The sequence below is a fragment of the Dama dama genome, chromosome 1, assembly GCF_033118175.1.
Source record: "Dama dama isolate Ldn47 chromosome 1, ASM3311817v1, whole genome shotgun sequence".
Lineage (NCBI taxonomy): Eukaryota > Metazoa > Chordata > Mammalia > Artiodactyla > Cervidae > Dama > Dama dama.
Genome location: NC_083681.1, coordinates 72,286,421 through 72,307,050, shown reverse-complemented (window position 1 = coordinate 72,307,050; position 20,630 = coordinate 72,286,421).

The window sequence follows — 20,630 nt, the reverse complement described above, 5'->3', positions numbered from 1 at the left end:
TATGAAAAACCCACCATATACATCATTCTTAATGGTGAAGACCAGAAGCTTTTTCCTAAGATCAGAAACAAGAGAAAGATATCTGCTCTCACTATGTCTGGTTAACATTGTACTGGAGTTCCAGACGGGACAATTAAGTAAGAAAAAGAAATAAAAGACATCTATATTATTTTTTAAAAGAAGAAGAAAACCTGTCTCTATTTGCAGATGATATAATCTTATATATAAAAAATCTAAGGAAAATACATATGCGTATTAAAGCTAACAAACGAATTCAGCAAGGTTGCAGGATATAAGATAAACATATACAAATAAATTATATTCCTACACTCTAGCAATGAACAATTCAAAAATAATATTAAGAAAATAATTTCTCAGTTATTTTTATAATACACAAGAATAAAATATTTAGGAATAAATTTAACGAAAGAAGTGTAAGACTCATACACTGAAAGTTACAAAACCTCACTGAAAGAAATGTAAAAAGACCTAATAAATGGAAAGACACTCTGTGTTCACAGATTGAAAAACAAATTAAGATGGCAACAAGCCCCAAGTGAACTACAGTTCAATACAGTCTTTATCAAAATCCCCTCTGTTCCCTACCCCATTTTTTTGGCAGACTAAAACTCATTTGGGAATGCAGGGAACCTCACATAGCCAAACAAATCTTTAAAAACAAGACACATACGGAGGACCCATACTTTCCAATTTCAAAATTTACTAAAAAGCTACAGTAATCAAGACAGTGTGGTATTGGAATAAAGGTAGACATATAAATCAATGGGATAGAATTCAGGGTCCAATAATAAACCCTTGCCTTTATCAATTCATTTTTTTTCAATAAGAAAAGAATTGTCTTTTGGAATAATTGAATATACACAGGCAAAGGGTGAAACTAGACCTCTACCTTATACCATGTGCAAAAATTAACCTAAAATGAATCAGAGACCAAAATGTAAGAGCTAAAACTATAAAACTCTTAGAAGAAAACATAGAAGTAAATCTTTATGAGCTTAAGTTAGGTAACAGTACCTTACATACAGCACCAAAAATAGAACAAAAGAAAATACAACAAAAGAAAAAATTTTTTATTGGATTTCATTAAAATTAAAAACTGTGGTATCAAAGGACACTATCTAAAAAGTGAAAAAACAATCTTCAGAGTGGGAGAAAATATTTGCAAATAATACATCTGAGAAGAGTCTAGTGTTTAGAATATATAGAGACTTTTACAACTCAATCACAAAAGCAAAATAACCCAATTTTTAAGTGGGCAAACAACTTGAATAGATATCTCTCCAAAGACGATGTAAAAATGGCTAATAGATACATTAAACTCCTCAGCATCCTTAGTCACTGGGGAAATGTGAATCAAAACCACAATGAGATACCAAGTTATACTCCCCATGATGGAGAGAATAAAAAAGACAACAAGTGTTGGTGAGGAAGTGGACAAACTAGAAACCCTCGTCCACTGCTGGCTGAATTGTAAAATAGTGCAGCCACTTTGAAAAACAGTTTGGTAGTTCCTCAAAAAGTCAGTGTCATCGTATGACCCAATTCTACTCTTAGGTATATAGTCTAGAGAATTTAAAATGCATGTGAAGACAAAAACTTACATACAATTCTTCATACCAGTGTTATTCAGACAACTCAGTCCATCAACTGATGAATGGATAAACAAATGTGGTATATCCACACACAGAATTCAACAATAAGAAGGAACAAAGTTCCGATAGTGTGAAACCATGTGGATGAACCTTGAAAACATTATGCTAAGTGAGAGACACCAGTCATAAAAACCCACATACTGTATGATTCCATTTATGTAAAATGCCCAGAATAATCAAACTCACAGAGACCGAAAGTAAATTAGTGGTTGCCAGGGGCAGGGAGGAGGTGGGGATGACTATTAATGGTTAGAAATTTCTTTTTGGAGTGAAGAGAATGTTCTGTAACTAAATCATGGTGACAGTTGCACAATTCTGAGAATATATTTAAAACCTCTGACCTGTATATTTTTAAATTTTATTTATTATTTTTTAAAGTTTTTGTCCATGCCACACAGCATGTGGGATCTTAGTTCCCCAACCAGGGATCAAACTTGTGCCCCTGCATTAGAAGCACAGAGTTTTAACTACTAGACTGCCAGGTAAGTTCTGACCTGTATACTTTCGGGGTTTTTTTTGAGGGGTGTAGTGTTAATATCTTAATATTAAATACAAACAGCCATTCTATAATAGCAGTATTTCTGGAACACAAATGAAGAAAAGCAAGATATCTTTAATTAAAGTGAAGTCGCTCAGTTGTGTCTGACTCTTTGTGACCCCATGGACTATAGGCTACCAGCCTCCTCCATACATGGAATTTTCCAGGCAAGAATACTGGAGTGGGTAGCCATTTCCTTCTCCAAACTTGTCACCATAATCATTCACTCCACTCAGATTTAGAATGATGTGGGGCTTATGTATATTTATTAATCTTAACATGCTAATGAATCATAGTCAACTACAAGCTAACAATGGTATATACTGTATGAAATTAAAGGATTAATTTTTCATTTTGTTTTTCATCTTTATTTTTTATTTTTTAAGTTATTGAAGTATGATAACACATTTACAGGAGACTTGGAAAACACAGAACCAAGTTACATATAGTTCTTAATTTTTTTAAGTAGATAAACTAAAATTTTTTAATTGGTGTTTCAATATCGAACTCTCAAAAATTAATAGAATGAATAGACAGAAAGCTATAATAGAAGGATACAGTAGGCCTGAAAATCACTACATACCAATTCAACATAATTAAGATTTATACAATTTTCACACAGCAGCAGGATAGAAATTCTATTCAAGTTCCCATAGACGATAAGCCAGGGAGACACTTTAATTAAACATATCCAGGGACATAAAATAAGGTGCAAAAATTTCATGGTCTAAAGGTACTGATATTATACAGAGTTTGTTCTCTTATCACTGTGGAATTATGTTAGAAATCAGTAGCAAAAGATATTTGAAAATAACCCACATATTTTCAAGTGCAATGTTACATTTACCAAGAGAGATCTTTGACTTAGGCATTGAAAGCCTCAATAAAGTTAAAAGACTGAAAAAGCACAAAGGGTGATTGCAGAGAAGAAAGCATTTAAATGAGAAATTAATATCAAAGATACTTTTTAAAAATCCCATATATTTGGAAATTAAATGTCCACTTTTAAATGATGGGTGTATCTAAGAAGCCATAACAAGGAAAGCTAGAAAATATTTGTAACAGAATAAAAATGAAAAGGGAATTTATCAGAATTTGTTGCATGCAGCTGAAGTTGCTTAATGCAACTAAATGTTAATACAATGTGGAATCTTAAATAAGGTATGAAAACAAATAATGGATACTAGCATAAAATTTGGGGAAATTTGAACAGAATCTGTACTTTAGTTAATAATACTGTATCATACGTCAATTTCCAGGTGTTGTGTGTGTGTGTGTGTGTGTGTGTGTGTGTGTGAAGTCACTCAGTCATGTCGGACTCTTTGCGACTCCATGGACTGTAGCCTCCCAGTCTCCTCCGTCCATGGGATTTTCCAGGCAAGAATGCTGGAGTGGGTTGCCATTTCCTTCTCCAGAGGATCTTCCCCACCCAGGGATCAAACCCGGGTCTCCCACATTGTAGGCAGACGCTTTACTGTCTGAGCCACTTCTTTATATTCTCAGAATTGGATTAGAAGTTTCATGATTCATTCAGTTTTTTGTTTTTAAATCATTAAAATAATAAACTTTCTAGATTTTTAGCAGTAATACTAGATGCCAGACTAAATGAAACTATATCAAAGTTTTGGGTAAGTATATATTAGAAATCTAGCATTCTATTTATGCTTAGTCAAACAAGTGGAACCAAAATGTCATAAATTTTTTAACTAAGCAAAAATTCATGTTTTCTAAAATATATATGTTATACATACTATATATATATATATGTTCACAAAAGCTTTTCTGCTATACTTGATAAAGGCTTGAGAAAGAAAAACAAAAAAAAGGTGGAAAAATTGGAAAACAAATTAATGAAATGGGAGCACTGAATATAAAATAGAAAAAGTGAAACAAACTAGATAAACGTAAAAGATGATCATATAGTCCAGTTGTTTTTAAATATGGCTGCTCATTAGAATCACATCTGGAGCTCTGGAGAAAAAAACAATACCTGGGCATTTGTATTTTTCCAAAAATTCCAAGATAATTCTAATGTGCATCTGGATTTTTAAAAATGATTACAGGTTTTTCTGCTAAATGGTAGTTTCAATGATAGAGAATTCTATTATTTTCTGCTAATTAAAATGAATAATAGTTACATAATCACAATAGTAAAAGATGTTTATCAGTTTTCACAATCAATAGCCAGACAAAAAATAAAAGATAATTATAATTGTAAGTCATAATGGAAACATGATTAACCTAACAATATAGAATAATTACATACAATTTGAGGGTTAAATAGAGTGATGTGGTAAGTGGAAGTGCATACATGCACATGTTCTCATTCACCCAACCAGTCTTTTGCTTGATGCATTTAATCCATTTACATTTAAAGGTAATTCTCAATATGAATGATCCTTTTGGGGCTTCCCAGGTGGTACAGTGACAAAGAATCCGCCTGCCAATGCAGGAGATGCAAGAGATGCAGGTTGGATCCCTGGGTCAGGAAGATCCCCTGGAGTGGGAGATGGCAACCCACTCCAGCATTCTTGTCTGGAAAATTCCATGGACAGAGGAGCCCAGTCGGCCACAGTCCATGGGCTGATCTGTATATTTTTAAAGGGTACAGTTTATGATCTGTATTAAAGTTCAATAAAGCTGTTTTATTTTTTAAAAAGGACTAGTTACTATTATTATCTTTATTATTATCCTGTCTTCAAGCCTGGAAGCCCTTCTATAAAGTGTCTCAAAGGACTGAGGGTGCTGGTGGCCCCCACCAGGCAAAATAGCCTCAATCTCTGGCTGCATAGGCCAAGGAAAGAGGAAGAAGAGTGTGGGCTGACTCCACGCCCATGGGAGAAGCTTCCCTCCTGCCCACTGTAGCTTCTGGGGTCTCGAGAGCAAACCTGAGTAGGCTGGGCAAGCTGGGGGCTCCTGCTGCTCAGCCCTGCGTCTACAGAGCTGATGTGATGGGGTGAAGCTAACACTCCTGTTATAGGCCCCGCTGCCGTGTGTTTACATCCCAGTCTGGGGAGCTGTCTGCCTGGAGTCATGATACTCCCAGGTGCCTGCCTCTTCAGCCTCCTTAAGCGGGCCTGGGGTGGGCAGGGCCCCGGGAATCCAGTGCGTGACTGCTGTGAGGGTCCTTCCCCTCATAAGGGTGCGGGGCAGACAGGGCCCTGGATGCAGGAAGTGGTCCAAGGCCCCTGGTGAGTGAGGAAAAGAACTCTGGTCCCCTGGGTCCCTGGCTCCAATGTTCTTTGTGAAGCATTTTTCCTATTAATAAAACAGTTCTCCCAGGACACCCTGAAAGTCATCTAAAATTTTCTGGCAAAATCATTGTTATTTGGCACTAGCTCCCACCCAGACGAACCACGAGCTGCCCACCCCACCCTGACACCGCCCGCCCCCCCCCCCCCCCCCCCCCCCGCCGCCCCCAGCACCTTCCAGAAACCACTCTACTCATCCTCTCTCCTGGATCCCTTGAGTCAGTCATCATGACGCGTATCGCTTGTCAAGAACACACTCCACATACATAATCCGCTTTCATCTCCTCCAGTTGGGTAGCACTCCTGGGATGCCCATTTGCAAGGAGGAAACTGAGTCCTAGAGAGATTATCACTTCAGGGCCCCACAAAGCAGCAGAGGAAACATCTGAACCTGATCTCTTCGACTGTTTTCTCTTTTTAAATGTATTTTTTTCTTTGAGGTATCGTGGATTTACAGTTTTGTGTCAGTTTCTACTGCACAGCAAAGGGACTCTGTTATACACATATGTATTCGTGCATTATTTTTTATATTCTTTTCCATTATGGTGTATCCCAGAATAGTGAATATAGTTCCCTGGGCTATACAGTAGGACCTGGTTGTTTATCCATTCTCTATGTACTCTGTTTGATGACGCTTGGAACTGTGTTCAGAGAATGAGCAGAGCTGATCCTCAAAGCCGGGAGAATAGTACCACCTCGCAGGCCAAGAGGCAAATGCACAGCTCCTCTTCCCCACGCCTGCAGCCCTGGAAGACATCTATCCCAGTAGATTTTCCAGGGACTTCCACGAGGCCATGTAGGCTGTACACGGGCAGTGATAGTCACATGGACCACATGTGAACGGTGCCTTTGGGGGACAAGCAGCATACCATCCCACACAGGTGTATGCGTGAGCCCCGACTCTTGACCAGACCTTGTATGGGACACCCTGCTCCCTTCTTCTAACCTAGTGAACTCAGCCCATCTCAGCAGGCATAGCTCAAATTCTCCCTCCTCCAAGTCTTCCTGGACCATCCAAGGCCACCTTGATCTCCCTTTCTCTGACCCCCTATCAATAGATACCACCGTTTGGATACTTCTGTGTGTGGGCTTGTGTATATCTGAGCATCCTTGAAGAGCGTCAGGAGGGCAGAGGCTGGCTCTGAAGCCATTTGTTTCTCCCACCTCACCTGACAAGATGCCAAGCGTTCTATAAATATTTGTACCTTGGCAGATCTCCAGTTTACCAAGGATGAGGCAAAAACCCCAGAAATGAATCAGAGATTTTTCAGAGCTGGCCAAGTCTCTGAAAGAGCATGCCCTCCCTGTCTTCCAAGTAGGAAAACTGAGAGGTTCAGAGAGGGAGGTGATTTGCCCAGAGTCACAGGGGCAGTCAGAGCTCAGAATCCCCATCCAGCGCTCTTTCCATGGACCACCCAGGGTCTTGGCTCGTGGCCCCTCTTCTCCCCCTGAAATGCTGCAGCAGCTCTGTCTCTGAACCCCCACGCTTGTCTACTTTACCTCCAGGAAGGCCCCATAGTGCAGAGCCCTGTATTTTCAGGATGAGAAAGGACCATCAAGTCCTGGTCCAATCACATACCAGTTCCTGAGGGCTGCCCCCTACCCTTTGCCTGGAGCCAGCCTCCGCATGGGAATGGAAACTATCCTTTTCTGGTTATATTCAATCAACCACCTGAGGGTAAGCGAGCAGTACTTACCAAGTAAATGGAGCTAATGGTAAAGAACCCCCACCTGCCAGTGTAAGAGATTCAGGTTCTTACATCCCCACCTGCAGATGTAAGAGAGGCGGGTTCAGTCCCTGGGTCAGGAAGATCCCCTGGAGGAGGGCATGGCAACCCACTCCAGTGTTCTTGCCTGGAGCATCCCATGGACAGAGGAGCCTGGTGGGCTTCAGTCCATAGCACATAGCACAGAGCTGGCCGTGACTGAAGCAACTTACCCTGCAGGCGCGCAAGCAATACAGGGCCCTGATTTTCCCTAAAACCTCAGGTCCAAGTAGCTAGGAGAGGATTTAGGGTCCTCTCCAGTCCCACTGGGGACCAGCTGAGTGTCCCGAGAATGTCTGCTCTCCTGTGCCCCCTCCCCCAGCTCTGCTAGGACAGAAGCAGCGACTCCCCCAAGGGACCTCTGTTGCTGGAATCCAACCACCTCCCAGGCCTGCCCCCGGTGACTAAGCTGGCCAGAGTGCGGGCACAGCCACCACCCAGCAACCTGGGGTTTTTCCACTCCAGAAATACTGCAGGAACCTCCCCTGACCTGGCGCACCAGCAGGGCTGTCAGCTGAGATGAAGCCGGCTGTAACAGGGCTCCATTTTCCTGGGGGTTTCAGGCCTGACTTTAATCAAAGCACAGAACACAGAGTTCCCATCAGTGCTGCAGAGTAGGGGTCCCCAACCCCAGGCCACAGACCATCAGTGGATCTCAGCCATGCAGCAGGAGATGAGCAGCTGGTGAGCAAGTAAATCTTCCTCTACCACTCCCCATTGCTCCCCATCGCTCGCATTACCACCTAAATCATCGCCCCCCCCACCCCCGATCTGCGGAAAAATTGTCTCCCACGAAACTGGTCCTTGGTGCCAAAAAGGTTGGGGACCGCTGCAGTAAAGAGGTCTTCACTGGCTGCTGCTGCTGCTGCTGCTAAGTCGCTTCAGTCGTGTCCGACTCTGTGCGACCGCATAGACTGCAGCCCACCAGGCTCCCCGGGATTCTCCAGGCAAGAACACTGAAGTGGGTCTTCACTGGTTAGAAGATGTATTTGGGGATGGAAGGGCCCCACAGAGAAAAAACCTAGCAGGCTAGACTGAGAGTCCCTTTTTCAACCCAAAGAACATTTTTTATTGGAGGGAGTATTGGAGATTCTACGATATGATTAAGAAAAGAACAAAGGAATGAATATGATTTGGTACTTATGACAGCCAGGTATTCTTACTATTTATGTTTCATTTAATCCTCACGGTGAACTCAGAAATGAGTGTGACTTCCCCATTTTACAGATAGGAAAACTGAGTCCCAGCAAGGTTAAATACTTGCCTAAGGACAGAGAAGTAGGATTTTAACACAGGTCTGCTTCTTGCCATAGCTCAGGCTCTTGCTAGCATGCCACCCTTCTGGGAATTAGCTTTAGACTTTAAAAGTGAATCCATCTTATGCCGAAGTATTTCTGCATGATCTGCTATGAGGCCTGGGCTTCCAGACGGATGTGAAAGACCACTGCCCTGGCTCTTGGGAGGCTTTGGGGCTGGGCTCTGCTCCCCACTCCAGGAAGGAAGGTACTTCTTGTCTGGGGACTACACCTTCTCTGTTTCTTTAGGGAGGAACGGAGGACTTGGAGCCTAGACAAGGCATCTCTCAGTCCCAGGCTCATGTCCCGTATCCAATGGCCCTAATTCCCACGGGAGGAGAGTGGGTGGGAGGAAGGGTTGCCTCAGAGACAAGAACAGAGGCTTTGGAGTCGGACTGACCTGAGTGCAGGTCCACCCGGGCACCCAGGGCACTGTACTTAACCTTCCCAGCCTCAGTTTCCCATCTGTAAAATGGGGCGACTGGGGTTACCGACCTTGTCATGTGTGTTGGTGACAAACGCTGATACAAGGCATGCACAAAGGATCTGGTATGCAGAAGCATTCAGTACACGTGTTTAGAAAAGAAGCAATTAGCCCATCACCAAGTGCTTGTCAAGCTCCTATCACATGGTCAGCGTGGTGGGACCGTCTGTCCAAAGCAGCTCACTCGCACTTGGGATTATAGCACACAGTGGCCACCGGCTCCCAGGCGTCCCTGCCCTTTTATCACCACTTCCCCGAGAGGAGGGAAAGCAGAGGGCCGTCGAGTCATCACTGACTCTGGGTGGAGGGGACTCAGTCCCAGGCAGGGGGGACGATGACTTGCCTGTGATTTCTCCTCCCGCTGTACCACAGACCCGTCCAGGCAGGTCCTCCTAGCCTCCTGCCCCAGGGACCACCCAAGGACAGAGTCCAGGCTTTCAGTGAAGGAGCTGCCCTGTGGTCACCAGCCCCCGAGACGTCCCCCAGTGACCTCGCTTCCTGGTCATCACAGCTTTTCTTGGTCCCCTCCCATGCTGTGTGTATGACCAATAGAATACGTGGGAATGATGGCACATCACTTCGGAGACTAGGTTAGGTTATGTGGCTTCTCTCTCTTTCTCTTTTTCTCTCTCAGCTCATCACCATGGGGGGAGCCAAGTGCTATGTCCTAAGAACATTCAGGCAGCCCATGTGGAAAGGAATCAGGGTCTCTGGCTAAGAGCGATTAAGAACTCAGGGGCTCCAATGAGCATACAGTGGGCCTGGAAGTAGACCCCACCCCTATGGCCCCACCACACACACACTGTCTAGCTTTCAGATGGTGGCAGCCCCTGCCCGCAACTTGACAGCGGCCTTCTAAGAAACCCTGAGCCAGAATCACCTGCTAAGCCAATTCTGAAACTTTGACGTTCAGAAACTATGAGATAGTAAATGTTTGTTATCTCAAGATACAGTGTGAGGGGGACTTCCCTAGTGGTCCAGTGGTTAAGACTTTGCCTTCCAAAGTGGGGGGTATGGGTTTGATCCCACATGCCTCATGGCCAAAAAACCAAAACATAAAACACAAGCAATATTGTAACAAATTCAGTAAGATTTTTTAAATGGTCCACATCAAAAAAAAAAAAAAACACACCATTAAAAAAAAGGTGCAGTTACACAGCAATAGCTAACTAATACACATTCCCCTCCCCCACCAGTATCCATGGGATCAAAACAAATGGGGTTGTTTTCTGCTGTCTCCCCCTCAGCAAGGCACTAAATTCTTTGGGCCTCAGCTTCTTCAGCAGTAAAAATGATGAGAGAGAGACCTTCTTCTTAGAGCTGATAGGAAGACCTACAGAGATGAATTCACATCTGCAAGCTGTGAAAAACTCATATCCAGCTGTTACGGACTTAGAGTTCTCATCCCACAAGGCTTCAACTGCCACTGTTGACATACAAGCCGTGTTGCAACGAAGGTGAACCAGGCAGTCATCTCATTCTGTTTTCATTTTTTTAATTAAACTGGGTTTGGCGGCAGTGGTGATTGTTCTAGAATCATGATATGCACATAATAGAAAATTAAAACAGATCAAAAGCTATGAAATGAAAAGTCAATGTTTTCCCTTACTCTCCACCCCAGACTCTGTCCCAGAGATAACATTATGAAGACTTCATGTTCTTTTACATGAATTTCCTATGCATAGACAAGCATATCCATTTGTTTGTATCTATTTTTAACACCAAAGGGATGGTAATATGCATACTGTTTTTACCTTTACTTTTTTACAATGTGTCTTGAACTTCTTTTCTTCTTGGTACATGTAGACCTACCTCATTCTCTTTCCTTCAATTATTCAACAATTACTTAGTGAGCATCAGACTCTGTTCATTCATCACATATGAAGTAAATGTCTCCTCTGTCCCAGGCACAGTTCTAGCCTAAAGATTCTCAAGCTCAGCACTGCCGACATTTAGGACCAGAGAATCCTTTTTTGCTGAGAAGAGGTGAACTTGAAAAAAGATACTAAGAAGTAATATTCCTAATTTGGGAAGAACCAAGAGAGTATGATATGGAGAAAATCATCTTGCAACTTTATAATACTCCACGGTAAAGAAGGACCACAATATATTAGGCCATTTCCTTATTGTTAGACATTTGATTATTCTGATTTTTGCCTAGCATAATTAACACTGTAATGGACATCTTTATTTTTCCATCTCTGCACACAGTTCAAGTATATCCATGGAAGAGATTTCTGGGAGGGAATTTGCCCCCATCAAGGATACATGTCTTTAAATTTTTGACAGATATTGGTAAACTGCCCTAAAAAATTGTTGATCAAGTTTATATACCCAAAAAGAGTATATAAGACACCCTGTTTTTCCACATGAAGCTAGCACTTGGTCTTTTTGGAGCAGGTACAAAGTGGGTACAAAGGGGATATGTCTGGAGCCAAACAGCAGACCCACTGACCACTGCCTGTGCCATCAGCTCCTCACAAAAGCCCACAAGACCATCCAGGAGAAGACCTGGGCAAGATGGAGACAGAAAAGGCTGCAAGGGAGACTCTTTTCTGCTGCATCCTCTCATAGCATCAGCACATGGGAGCGATTCCCTCATGTCTGCATTCATCACACAAACACTTAGTAGGCTTCTACTTAGGACAAGGCTTCAGGATTCTCAGTTGGATTAATTTGCATCTTAATAGGTAATGAGATAGAATCTTCACTGTCTTCCTGTTTTTTACACTTCCCAGGGAATACTCTTTTAACCTCTCAACCACATACACACACACACACACACACACACACACACACGGTTTGTGAGGGTCTCTACCACCCACGAGTGAGCTCTGAACAGGCCAATATGTCCTTCCAAATGGACGATCTTGAAATATTTCTGCAGCATTTGTTTTGCGGGGGAGGAGAGAAACCAATTTCATACATGTGAAAAAAATTACCTCTATTTTGTGTTTAAACTCATTTATTCATTTATCAATTCCTTTCACAAATATTTGTTGAGCACTTTCCATGGCTAAAGATAAGGAGAGATAGTGTAAGGACAGAGCTAACTTATTTGGATATGTTTACCAAGTCTTGGTCAAAACACATTTCAAACTCCTTCATAGCTGTGTGCTAAGTGCAAGGGACAGAATCATGAGCAAAAACAGATGTAGTCCCTGCTCTCAAGGATGCTGTGATGAAGTAGGGGAGGCAGCCATGACTTAAACAAGCTCAGTAATAAATCCACAGTTAGGACCACTAAGTGCTATGAAGATGTGCCAGTGTCGGAGACAGCGACAGGGGATTTGGCCTATTGATGGGGGGTCAGGGTGAAAATGCTGGTTGAGCAAATGTCCAGGCAAGAGGTGAAGGCAGCCTGGATTAGGTAGGTTTCAGGGGAGATGGGAAGATGGGAGTAGGGTGGGGAAAAGGAGGTGTAGGGGATTCCTGGGTTTCTTTCTCCAAAGGGTGGAAAGATTGGAAGAGCCCCAGATTACACGCCCTGAGGGTAACACAATATTTTAACTTATTTGGACTTCTATTCCCCAACTTTTCCATCACGCAAGTTGCCGAACTTGAGTCACCGTTTCTACGACTAAGGCTAGAGCTAACTTACATGGACATGTTTATAGATTTTTGTTAAAAATATAGTGCAAACTCTTCAATCTGGGCTTTTATGTCAGCAAAACCTCCCTCTGTTGTTCGTACCTCTTGTTCCCCCTTCTTTTCCCAGTTTTCTTTTGCTGTTTTCCCAGACCAGATAACTTCTCGGAAGGCATGGAAACAGTTCCAGGCTTAGATAACAAATTAAATCCATCGCTCCTAGCTTTCAGCACCATGTATGATTCTGTCTTATTTTTTTTTCAGTATTTATTTATCTATTTGGCCATGTCTGGTCTTAGCTGCGGCACGTGGGATCTTCCGAGTGGCACACGGACTCCCTAGCTGTGGCTCATAGACTCAGTAGTTGCGTTGTGCAGGCTTTGCTGCTCTGTGGCATGTGGGATCTTAGCTCCCTGACCAGGGATCGAACCCACATCCCCTGCACCACGTGGCAGATTCTCAGTCACGGGACCACCAGGGGACTCCCCTCTCTTTCAGGTTTGACTCCCTGGAATTGACGACTTCGGGGCAGTATCGGGTGTACGCTTATGACCTGCCGCCAAGGAACACACAAACAGAGCAGAACCACTCAGCAGAGAGCTCAAGCGAGACAGAAGACCCTTCCTCTCACAGTATCCACTTAGACAGGACAGGGGGTGACTTAAACTCTGCCAGTCATATCACAAGTCCTCTCTGAAAACTCCAGGTAACCATGTGTCCGCTTTATCTTGAGGACATTCATTCCTGTATCTCCAGCTCCCAGAACAGTGCCTGCACAAACAAAGTGTTCAGTAAATATCTGTTGAGTGAATGAACCCGAGGACATTTTGTTATCTCTCATTTACATCTCAGTCTCCTTGGTCTGGTTCTTCCATCAACAAACAATTGTTGGAAGCAGGCAGCCCTGGACTCACACTCGGCATTACTTAATGAAAGACCTTTATGGCCAGAAAAGACAGAGGGAGGAGACAGCAGAGGGCCAAGGACAGTGATCTGACCATTGAGAGAAACGAGGATGCCTTATCTGTGGCCAGCCAGGGTCCCTGGATTCCAAGATGCACAATTTGTTCACATTTTAATAGTGTGGATATCTGATTGGGCCTTCCAATTGATATGCACATATAAATGGCAGCTTTTTTTTTTTTTTTTTACTCCCCCAAAGAGCTAGGATAAAATCAATGGTTTATCTTACAACTGATGGGAATATTGGGTTGACCAAAAAGTTTGTTTGGGTTTTTCTATTACATCTTATGGAAAGCCCAAATGAAATTTTTGGCCAACCCAATCAACAGTCGCTTCGCTTTTAAAAACACTATCCCATCACTCAGCACATCAGCTCTACAAGACCTCTGGGTTCTCCCTCTGGAGTGCAGCTGCACTGGCCCTCGTGGTCAGCTCACTGTCTGCTCCCCTGACCACCCCCACGCCCTGCATTTGACCTGTGGCTCTGGCCTTTCACAGTTCCCTCTTGGCTGCACATGAGTGTTAATAATAAGGACTTTGGGGACCTCTGACCCAGACACTCATGGGGCCACACTCCCTCGCAACCCTGACCTCCAGCTGTCTTTGCCCACCAGGGGCTTCTTGGAGAGGGACTTTGCTTCAGAATTCACTGGGATGCAGCTGAGACCCCTTCATGGTTACCATCTCCAGGAGGGGACTGAGTCCCCCTGGACCTCAGAAGGCTGTAAAACAGGAAAGGTGGAGTGTGCCCTCTCATCAAGAGAGAAGGCATTCATGAGGGTGCCAAGACTCAAGGCTGTTTTGGAGGCACCAAAGGTCAGCCCTCTACCTTCATCTACCTATGCATTCAAAGCTTCCCCTTAAGCCTGGGCATACATTCTCACTCAGCATCAAACATAACCTTACTGATGGCGGGACCATAAGGCTCAGTCTCTAAGTGGTATTGGTATCAGATGGTACAATTCAATGGTTCACAGTTCATCTAATAGATTTTTTCCAAAACTCACATTTGTTTAAAGGGTACTTGAGAGGAACCAACTCACAAGTTCTGCAAGACACTATTCACGTACAGTTTTGTCTTCCTGCAATTTTGTGTCACACCCTTGTTCAATGGTGCTCTTCTCTTAATCCTTGTCTTCCCTCTAAGTCCTAGCCTAGACCTAAGGAACTGGCTGGACACTCAGAGACCCTCCTGTGTGGCTGAGGAAGGAGAGAAATGTCAGAATTATCTTCCAACAGCAAAGTCCTGGGCACACTGAAACCACATCAGTCTTGTCCTATTCAATAACAAGGGAGGCTCCCATTCACAGACCCTTGGTGGATCAACGGTACAGAACTCATCTGCAGGAGATGCGGGTTCAATCTCTAGGTCAGGAAGATTCCCTAGAGAAGGAAATAGCAACCCACTCCAGTACTCTTGCCTGGGAAATCCCAAGGACAGAGAAACCTGGTGGGTAACAATCCATGGGGCCACGAAAGAGCCAGGCACGATTTAGCAACTAAACAACAACAAACACAGCATTGTGCTTAATTTCAATAACATAACAGCAAAAATAAGAAAACTGACATTTATTTGTTACGACTGTGGGCTCTGGAGCCAAACCCTTTGGTGCTGAATCCTGGCCCTGACACTATTTAGCTATATGAACTTGGACCTCAGTTTCCTGGTCTGTAAACAAGGGCTAATGTTAGCACCTACTTCCAGGGTTGTTGGGAAGATGGAATTTGCTGATACAGGTAACCTGTTCGGGCACTGCCCAGCACCCAGAAGTGTTCCCTGAGACCATTTAAAGCAGCAAACCTAGGAGACAGCTATTATCACCACTGCCATACCCAGTGGCCCAAAGAGGCTAAAAAACTTGCCCAGGTGGACAGAGATCACATGTGGGAGGTCTGCACTTAAAACTCATGCATCTGCAAAAGTCCTTCCTTTTGATGGCTAAGTAGTATTCCATTATATATATGTATCACATATTCTTTACCCATTCATCCGTCATTGAATTTTTAGATTGTTTCCATATCCTGGCTATGGTAACTAGTACTGCAATGAACACTGGGGTACATGTGTCCTTTTGAATTATGGTTTTCTCAAGGGATATGCCCAGACATACATACACTACCATGTGTAAAATAAATAGCTAGTGTTCAGTTCAGTTCAGTTGCTCAGTCGTGTCCGACTCTTTGCGACCTCATGAACCGCAGCACACCAGGCCTCCCTGTCCATCACCAACTCCCGGAACTTACTCAAACTCATGTCCATTGAGTCAGTGATGCCATCCAACCATCTCATCCTCTGTCGTCCCCTTCTCCTCCCGCCCTCAATCTTTCCCAGCATCAGGGTCTTTTCTAATGAGTCAGCTCTTCGCATCAGATGGCCAAAATACCAGAGTTTCAGCTTCAATATCAGTCCTTCCAGTGAACACCCAGGACTGATCTCCTTTAGGATGGACTGGTGGGATCTCCTTGCAGTCCAAGGGACTCTCAAGAGTCTTCTCCAACACCACAGTTCAAAAGCATCAATTTTTCTGCGCTCAGCTTTCCTCACAGTCCAACTCTCACTTCCATACATGACCACTGGAAGAACCATAGCCTTGACTAGATGGACCTTTGTTGACAAAGTAATGTCTGTGCTTTTTAATATGCTGTCTAGGTTGGTCATAACTTTCCTGGGAACCTGCTACAAAGCACAGGAAGTTCAGCTTGGTGCTCTGGGATGACCTAGATGCGTGGGAAGGGGGTGGGGTGGGCGGGAACTCCGACAGGGAGGGAACATATGTATGCCTGTGACTGATCCATTTCACTGTACAGCAGAAATTAACACAACCTTTAAAGCAATTATATTCCAATAAAAACGACACAAAAACTCATGTGGCTGACCCCAAGCCCACCTTCTAAACTCTTGCACTCAATAGACAAACTCCCCTTTTACAGATGGGAAAAACAAGGCTCAGAGGAGCCCTGATCACCCCAATGACAGAGTAGGAATAGTCCCCCTAGTACTGACCTGGGCCCTTAGCACTGCTCTCCGCCCTGACGGCTGAAGGAGGTCTCTGAGAGGTAAGCTGCCTGCTGACCAGAGCATGATCAGGTGCTGTGGTCCGGGCCCTGACCCTGGACCATGTGGTTCCTGGTGACTGTGCCACCTCTTAGCTTTCCGCGGGGAGGAAGGGTCTCATATCCACAGCAGTCAGAGTCCCCAGCAGCACCTCCAAAAGCGTCACTGAGCATCTGTGTAAGGCCTGGAGTAAGTGGCAGCTGCAGGGGGCAACTCATCCTGGGCTGGGAAACCTTTGGCAGATGTCCTCTGGGCACTGAAGTATCGGCAGGTCCAGCTGGATGGGACAATGAGACAGAAGCCTGGCAATTGGCCTGGAGAATCCACCGCCATCTCCCCCTCCAGGCTGGCCTAGAGTCTCTTGTACACAGTGCTGGGTGGATGCTGTCTGTGCAAGAACTTCCTTCCTACATGCAAGCGTCTGAAGGCATCAAGAGGGAGAGGTGAACCCTACTGCGCTATTTCCAGGAGTTGAGACAGATCTCGCTATACCATCCAAGCTCCCGCCCACACTGCATTGTGACCAAAGGAATAAAGGTGAATGTGCATAGAAGGCCTACTGTGTGCCAGCCCTGGACTTGTTCATTCCATCCCACCATTGTCTCCTGTAATCCTGACCGCAAATTGTCAAGGCATGCATTACTATCCCCATTTACCAGAAGGCCAGCCTGAGGCTCAGAGAAGCTGAGTGCCTAGCCCAAGGTCGCAGTTTCTGCGTGGCTGAGGCAAGTTTCAAGTGCTATCTTTCCCACTACACTCAAGTGCCTTTTCTTGGACTAAATCCAAGGCCTGGTCTCTGTAAAGAAACCAGGAGTTGGTTAAGAGGAGCTAGGTGGCTGATGACTGCCTAGCCACCTGGAAGTCTATTGCTAAGGGGATCTTGAAGCCCCGGCTTTTGCCCAGACACTCCCCTGAAGAAGTGACTCCAAATTCCACATCCAAGAGGGACATCTGGGAAGTCTCGGGCCTTGGGGCCTCCTTCTTGTCCAGGCTCTGGCATGTCTGGCCAGGAGGGGGGCCTGGAGCTGGGGGCTGCTTCTCTTAAACTGATTTCCAATAAAACTCAGCCCCCAGAGAGCCATCAATCTGAGGGAGAAGGAACATGTGACACTCTGGGGCGGCCCCAGAGCAGATCTGCAAAACCCCAGAGCAGGCCCAAGGCAGTCTGCCCTGCAGCTCCTGCCCCCAGGGGCTGCCAGGTGGCAACGGCTCTGGCCTTGTATGGGCAAAACTGTCCTGGAAAGCCTGGCTTTGGAGTCGGCTTTGTCGCTATTTTAGTCCCCGGGGTAGTGTCGGCCTCTCCCCTCCGCTCTCATTGGCTCAAACATCCCGCCGGGCCTGCCAGGACCCTGATGCAGCCTGGGGATGGGGGTGGAGGGGTGTTAGCTTGAGTCCCCAACCCCAGGGAGGAGGAGAGCACTAAAAATAATAACAACAATAATAGCAACAACTAGCTGTTATTTCCACCAGGCATCATACTGAGAGCTTTCCATGTACTGTCTCTTTAAGACCTTCAAGCAGTGGGTGTCACTGTTATCCCCCCTTTAGGAAACACCTTCTAGGAGGAGTTAGGTAACTTGCCCAAGGTGACAGAGTCAGCCGAGGTGGCAAAGCCAGGCACACCGACTCTCAGCCACTCGGATGAGCTACATCCAGCTGGCAGGCAGTGCTGGAAGGGGCCTCTGCCCGCCGGCCTTCAAGACAACCCCTCCTCCCAACAAGGGAAGCTGGGCCTCCTCTGTTGCACTTTGACGGCAGGTCCAAGCTGAGATCACCCAGACTCCAAGGCCAGAGCATTGCCCCTTCCCTGAGCACCTTGTCCCCAAGGTCCAGTCAGGTCCAGGCTCTGTGCTGTCCACCCCCACTGAGTCTGGCCCAGTCCTAGGACCTGGGAGAGATGGTCTGTACAGAGAAAGGTGGAAAGTCTGTGGGCTGGGGGAGGGATGGGGGTGGCGCTGGGGGCCCCAGGCCTCAGCCAGGGTTCAAGGAAAAGAGGAGGCAGGGCCGGGGAGGGCAGAGGGGAGCACACCGTGAACCTGAGTGTGAGGACCTGCCCTCCCCTGCTCTTTGGCATTTGGGAGGATTCCACGCGCTGTGGATCTTTGGAAGCAGATAGGCCTGGGTCCAAGTCCAGCTTCTGGCACTTAGCAGCTGTTTCGCCCTGGAAAATCCTCAACCCCTCTGAGCTTTGGTTTCTCCATCTGTAAAATGGGGTTAGTGGCTCTACGGTCTCTTCCAGTTGTTGAGAGAATTAGATATGTAGTGTGAGCGTCTGCCCAGGTTTGCTTAGAACTGGAAGGGGGTGGAGGATGGGTTCTGGGAATGCGATAAAACTGGGAATGTCAGGAATTCCCTGGCGGTCCAGTGGTTGGGACTCAGAGCTTTCACAGCTGGGCCGGGGTTCGATCCCTGGCTGGGGAACTATGATCTTGGAAGCCGTGTGGCGCTGAGAATGTCCCAGGGAAATTGGGGTGAGTTCATCACTCGTGAAATCTAGTATACAAAGCACAGAGCACAGACCCTGGCTGAGAACACACCCAATGCATGAAAACTGCTTTTGCGTTACCAGGCCCTCTTCTGGGCTGTGGCTCCCTCCATCAGCCTGGCTCATCACAGAGGGTCTGCCTCCGAGCCCGGAAGCCCAAGGCCCCAAGGCCCCAACGCCCATTGATGCCCTCTGGGCCCTCCTCCCCACTGCAAAACCCTTTGTCCTCAGAACTCTCCCTTCCCCCGCCCAAGGCAGGCTGGGTGCCAGCACTAATTACAGAATCACTTATTCACAGAAGCCGGCACGTGCAAACCCTGATCAGCGGTAATTAGGCAGCAAGGGGGTTTGAAAGCCTGTCAGCCAGTGCTGGGAGGGGGTGCTGAATGGGACAATCAGCTTCGCCAGCTGGGGGCAGGGAAAGATTGGGAGTCTTGGGGAGGCTGCCATTGAAATGGCTTCCCCCACCCCCTCTCCAGCTGCCGTGTACAGTGAGGGGTGGGGTGCGCTTGCTGGGGAGCTGAAAAGCACGGGGCACACTGGCATGATGGAGACGCGGGGGGGCATGAGACCCCATGAGGGAAGGGTCTTTGAAGACAAGGCCACCCTCATCACCCCAGTGTGGCCCCATAAAATAGATCTTCCGAACACCCTCCTCTGGGGGTCGACCCTGTGGTATCCTCTCTGGGTCAGGACGTTGCATCATCTTAAGGGAAAGAACTTCTCTAAGGCAGTGCTTCTCCAGCTCTAAAGTGTTTGCAAATTATTAGAGATCTTGCTAAAATGCAGATTCCAGTTGGGAGTCCAGGGAAGGGCCTGAAATTCTGCATTTCTAACCAGCTCCTCATGGGTGCCCTTGACTTGGACCACATTTTGAGCAGCGAGGTTATACATCTCTGGGGACATGGGGGGCGGGTGTGAAGGGAGAGGAAGACCTTGGGGTCGTTTTCCTGCTCTGCGACATTGGGCAAGCCCCCTCAATCTCCAGACCCTCATTATCCTAATGTAGAAAAGAGGGACATCATGCCTGCATCACAGGGCAGGGAATGAATGGGAAACAAGGGTTGTGGACAAGCCCTGAGCTTATAGGGAGGGGGCTGGACTTCAGCTTGGCCCAGAAAGCCCTGGGCAGTGGCAGGGGCGTGAGGGTGAGGAGCAGGTGGAGGGGGATAGGAATCAGTCAGAGCTCAAATTTCAGAACAAGATGGTGAACCTGCTTCTCTCACCTGGGGTCTGGATATAGTTTGGGGGTCCCCCAACGGCTCAGGAAGTAGAGAATCTGCCTGCAATGCAAGAGACACAGGAGACATGCATTTGATCCCTCAGTCAGGCAGTCCTCTGGGGGAGGAAATGGCAACCCGCTCCAGTATTCTTACCTGGGAAATCCCGTGGACAGAGACTGGCGGGCTACCACACATGGGGTCACAGAGAGACACGACTGAGCCCATGGCACACCAGGGCGGCAGGCGGGTGGGCAGACGCCAAGAAGAGTCCGGCCCAGGATGGCCTGACCCGTGCCCCTCCCCTGACTG